Source organism: Euprymna scolopes, chromosome 32, assembly GCF_053919585.1.
Source record: "Euprymna scolopes isolate OS-2025 chromosome 32, ASM5391958v1, whole genome shotgun sequence".
NCBI classification, from domain to species: Eukaryota; Metazoa; Mollusca; class Cephalopoda; order Sepiida; family Sepiolidae; genus Euprymna; species Euprymna scolopes.
The window spans coordinates 47,287,804-47,293,735 of NC_136513.1; the positions used below are offsets into that span (position 1 = coordinate 47,287,804).

Here is a 5,932-nt window from a genome sequence, read left to right on the forward strand (position 1 = left end):
GACAAAGACTTTTGGAAAACAAGAGACTCGACTTACACATGGCGTATGACCAAGCGCTCACGTTGGAGTCCGCTCAAAAACAACTATCTACTTACGTCCAGTCAGACTCTTTGACTGCATCCATATCTGCTGCTAAAAACGAAGAGGATGAGAACCACCTGACTGAGCATGAGGAGCAACCCACAGCAGCGGCACTCCCGCGGCAGAAATGCTTCTTCTGTGGAAAACCAAAGCATAACAGGGCAAGTTGTGCCGCAAGAAACTCGATGTGTAAAAACTGCAAGAAGAAGGGGCATTTTGCACGTGTCTGTAGATCTCCAACGGCAGCTGCTACAAATTGCAGTGAGTCTCTTCTTGCTTCTTCGGTTCCTTGTTTTAATTCCTCAAAAAGTCTATCTTGTTCGTCCTTATGGGGAAAAATCAGGGGTGAACCTATGAGTATACTCGTCGATACCGGGAGCTCCGAAAATTTCATCCACCCTGATAAAGTTAAGAAGCTTGGGTTAGCAGTCTTGCCAAGTTCGGAGAGAATCTTAATGGCTAGCAGTTCTCATACATCTACTACTCTTGGATATTGTGTTGTATCTCTCAGTCTGAAAGGAAGGGTCTACAATAATATCAAACTGTCGATTATCGCAGACTTATGCAGTGACATTATTCTTGGGCATAAATTTTTAAACCGCCATTCGTCAGTAGCAATACCTTTCGGAGGACCTCTCCCCGCTCTCTCTGTTTGTGAGCTAACCGCCATTAAAAATGTTCCTTACCCCTATCTCTTTACAAACCTAACCGCCAACTGTCACCCAATAGCCATTAAATCCCGGAGACATACCCTACCTGATGCCGAATTTATTAAATCAGAAATAACTCGTATGCTAAACGAAGGTATTACAGAACCCTCTCAATCTTCGTGGAGAGCTCAAACTCTTGTAGCGTCTTCTGAGAATCATAAGAAGAGGCTTGTTGTGGATTACTCCCAAACGATAAATCGTTTCACTCTCCTAGACGCTTATCTTCTTCCTCGAATGGAGGATATAGTAAATGAGATTGCCACTTACCAAGTGTTTAGCACTCTTGATTACACCAGTGCCTATCATCAAGTTGTCATCAAACCGGAAGAACAAAAGTATACCGCCTTTGAAGCTTCTGGATCCTTCTACCAGTTTATTCGGATTCCGTTCGGAGTAACCAATGGAGTAGCCAGTTTCCAATGAGTCATCGATGATGTCATCAAACGAGAGGACCTCCAAGGAACCTTCGCCTACATTGACAAAGTTACAGTTTGTGGGGAAATCAGGCTGAGCATGATACCAATTCACAAAGCTTTATGAAGGCAGTGGCGAAGTATGAACTAACCCTGAACGAAAACAAGTGTCACTACTATCTTGCTTCTGTAGACCTGCTTGGGTACACTATAAGCAAAGGTTCAGTAAAACCAGACTCTGACAGGCTCAAAGGTTTGATGGACTTGCCTGTTCCTCCAGACCTTTCTTCTCTTTGTCGAGCGATGGGAATGTTTTCTCATTATTCAAAATGGATATCCAACTTCTCTGAGAAATTGCACCCTCTTACCAAAGTTACCAAGTTTCCTCTCACTAAGGAACAAACTAACGCCTTTAGAGAACTGAAGAAAGAAATTGCGAAATCATCCCATAGACTCTTCTCTTCCCCTTGAGGTCGAAACCGATGCTTCAGAGCATGCTATCGCTGCCTTCCTAACCCAGAACTCTCGACCAGTGGCCTTCTTTTCAAGAACTTTAATCTCCGCCGAGCAGAAGTATTCTGCGGTCGAAAAGGAGGCCTATGCAATTGTAGAAGCGATCCGAAAATGGCGACATTTACTGCTGGGGAAGCATTTCAAATTGATCACTGACCAAAAATCTGTCTCTTTTATGTTCGACCCAAAGGAAAGAGTAAAATAAAAAATGAGAAGATTACAAGATGGAAGCTGGAGTTGCCTGTTTTAACTATGATATCGCTTATCGTCCAGGGAAACAGAATACCGCTGCAGACGATTTGTCTCGAATTTGTTCTTCTACCACCTCTGCTGACAAATTACACTCTTTGCACACAGATTTATGCCATCCGGGGGTAACCAGGATGGTACACTTCGTCAGAACCAAAAATCTCTCATACTCTGTGGAAGATGTGAAAGCAGTTACAAAAGCCTGTCGGGTCTGTTCCGAAATAAAACCCAGGTTTCTCAAAACGGCTCCTCAGACTCTCGTAAAGGCAAGTCAGCCTTTTGAGAGACTAAGTGTGAATTTCAAAGGACCGTTACCTTCAAATTCCCACAACAGATACATGCTGACTGTCATTATTGAATACTCGCGCTTTCCTTTCGCTTTTCCCTGTGCCGATGTTTCAGCTGCAACTGTCCGGAAACACTTAACTAATTTATTCTCCATATTTGGAAACCCTTCTTTCATACATTCTGATCGTGGAACTGCTTGCATGTCGGAGGAACTAAAGGAATTCTTGCTTTCTCGAGGCATTGCTACTAGTCGAACAACTGCTTTCAACCCTCAAGGTAACGGACAAGTGAAAAGATATAACGGTATCATCTGGCTGACGGTAAGTCTGGCTCTGTGGTCGAGAAACCTTCACGCTACAAATTGGGAAAGAGTACTAGATTTATTCCTCCACAGCATTCGCTCACTGCTTTCCACCTCCACTAATTGTACTTCCGATGAACGTCTCTTCAATTTCCAAACGAAATCGGCCACTGGAGATTCTATGCCCACCTGGCTTACAAACGCTAAGCCTGTCCTTTTAAAGCGGGCATGTGCGTGGAAGCAAATATGAGCCCCTGGTCGAGACCATAGATCTACTCGAAGTTAATGGACAAGAAACATTAAATAAAAACACAAAAAACATATCCAGTTAGGTAGAAAAGTAACTTATCTTGCCTTTGATAAGATTTATTTGTTATATATTTGTTTTTTGACAACTTTTTCGAATCTATGTGTACAGTAATACAAACATAAATGATGCTTTAATAATATAATAAGAAAACTTACAAATTAATCATGGTGTTATTTAAGCAATAACAATATGCATAAAATGGATTATAATCGTTTAAAATGGCCTTTCTACAAACCAGAAAAAAAAAACATTTTTGTACTGACCTGATATAAGTGTGACCTCAAAACCAAAGATGTTGATGATAGAATTTCGGAAATGAAACGGTGTATACTTGAACTTAAGTAGTTTAACGTTGAAGTGTTGTTGGAGGTTTTTTTTTTTTAATAAGGTCGCTTTGACCTTGGAAATAAAGAGCCAAATATGGCTGAACTCAAAATTGTTTCCATTCTGAATATTGTTAGACTAATTGAATAAGTACCAAATATTATAGTTTTTATTGCTCTTTATTTAATCTCAAAAATACAGTTTTTCCAAGCAGATTTGAGAAAATAAAATGGCAGCATCTTCTGCTTTGGAAGAAGCAAGCCTCGTTTTTAATTTTTGGGGGTATTTTTTACGAGCGTACCAATCGTACTATAAACACCCCAACCTCCCCATGTTAATAACGACTTTTGAGGTTAGGGGGGGGTGCTAATTTCTGAAGCCGTTTTTAACATCGGAAGATTGGGGGTGTTTATTCTGAAAGCCGTTCTTAATAGGGAGGTTGAGAGTGTTTATTCTGAAAGCCGTTCTTCACATGGGGAGGATGAGAGTGTTTATATTACGCTGGATACTCTCGTAAAAAAAAATACAAAAAAATTCAAAGCACCTTTAAACCATTCAAAACCAGGCTTGTTTCTTCCAAAGAAGATGCCGCCATTTTTTTTTTTTTTTTTTTTTCAAATTCGCTCGGAAAAACTGATTTTTTTTTTTTTAGATTAAATAAAGAGCAATAAAAACTACTTGAAAACCAAAACAAATGAGCCAAGTAGATATAAAATTAACTTTATATATATGCATATATATATATATATATATATATATATATATATATATATATATATGAACAAATGATTAATAAAACATGTTAAAAGACATCTTGAAAAAGAGTTAAAAACATATTTAATTTTAAAAAAGGAAGCACAAGATAAGTGGATAGTCCTTAATCCGCGGAGTTTCGAAGAAATACTCTCCTTCTCATCAGAGGGCAGGAATTAGCAAAATGCAGGATCGGATTTTGCATATAAAAGTATTTAATGAAACTACAAGTAAGTCACAGATCTTACTTGGTTAAAAAAAAAGGTGAGGTAAGGGGAATAGGAGGTAAAAGAAAAATGATAAAAAGATTTCACATGAATGGATATATATATATATATATATTTCGTTGACGTCGTTTGTTGGCTTCTCTGCTAAATACCCAAAAATAGTTTTACAATGATTGTAGCAATGATAATACAAACTAGTGGTGTAACGTGGCCATTAAACTTTACTTTAGTAATTCATAAAAAATAAAATTCAGAAAAATAAAATTCATAAAAATAAACTGGAAATAAGTAAATAAAATCGGGGTCGGCATTTTTTTCATTTTTAACAAAAGTTATTTATCATCACTATATTTGTTTCAACACCACTTAAAAGTCTCTCGTCATCGCCCATCTCACTTTTCTTTGCCGGCCATAATTAACCATTTCTCATCTGCGTCTTCACACGTCCATTTTCTTCATCGTCTACTTTGTTTCTCCCTCCCCCGAGCATGTGCTGCATTTTTCCCTTTTTCTCCTTCTTCTCGCGCACACTTCCTAATTTGTATATGTGCGGGGGGGGGGTTGCCTAGTGCTGCTGCTAATCTCTCATCCGTCGTTGCTGACAACATCTTCCAACGAACTTATGTGCATTATGTTAATCAAATATCTTGATAAGACTGATGTTTTTCTGAATAGCACAAAAAAATTAGAGTTCTTTTTTACAAAAAAAACTAATAACATGCTGCAAATATGAGTTTATTAATATACCTATGAAAATAGTGTTCATTACATTTAAAATATAAAACTGACCCAAATGAGATAGATTAATAAGCACTAATAAATATTCAGAAAATAATATTGTGCTACATAGTTCAATGCAAATAATAAAATCACATTGTAAGAGACAATATTCAATTTACTCCTTCAATCTAGCAACTCTTGGAAGACAATGCTTTTCTTATTTTTTTGCCCTGTTTCTTTCCAATGTTCCCTTTTTTACATAATATTCATTTTTAAACTCTTAAGAACCGATGATCATCAAACTTCCTTACATTATTATAACAATGATCATATATTAATATAATGATATTTGGAAACGAAGATACATCAAAAGGAGGTCACTCATATTCTTGTCCAGGGTTGCCAGATTGATCTTTAAAAAAAAAAAAAAATTTAAGAATCTGTAGTGGTGGCTGTTAAATTATTGGTAAAGTTAATAAAGTCATTTGAATAATCTGCTGATCCGTTCATTGATAGAAAGTTGTGGAAGGAAAATGAAATATGAGCTTTAAATCTAGTGGTTGGAAAATATAAAACATGTCTAGAGTTATCACGGTTACTGAAGGAGGTAATACCTTGGGGATGGTATCGTGTCAACAGAACAGATACTACACTACTCCTCCAACAAGGAAGATAGTAGCTGGGAGGAAGGTATCACGACAACGGAACAAATACTAAATTAATCTCTCCACCATGAATTGAGCATTAAAAGGTAGTATATAAGTCTAAAATAAAAAAGAATTCTGGCGAAAGAACTGACCCATTAAATTATCGCCCCATTAGTCTCCACCCTCTTTTTATTTGAGTCCATAATTAATCAAGCTCTAGTCCACCACCTCACAGCTGTTAAACTTGTGTCCAACCAAGAGTATAGGTTTAGGCAAGTCAGTTCTACTGCAGATATTCTGACTGTAATCTCTGAACGTATATAGCATCCACGGGATAAAGCAGGGGAGGCTAAGGCAGTAGCCTTAAATATATCTATGGCCTTTGACAGGGTATGG

General features: G+C 37.5%; 1 long non-coding RNA gene across 1 annotated transcript in view; it reads right to left on the reverse strand.

Annotated features, from left to right (window-relative positions):
* The window catches only part of LOC145256317 (uncharacterized), a 163,933-nt gene extending 160,727 nt beyond the window's left edge, over positions 1-3,206 (reverse strand). Inside the window, exon 1 of the long non-coding RNA XR_013863973.1 lies at positions 3,129-3,206. This is a non-coding gene — a long non-coding RNA (uncharacterized LOC145256317). The remainder of the gene's footprint in view (positions 1-3,128) is intronic.
* Positions 3,207-5,932: the final 2,726 nt, after the last annotated feature.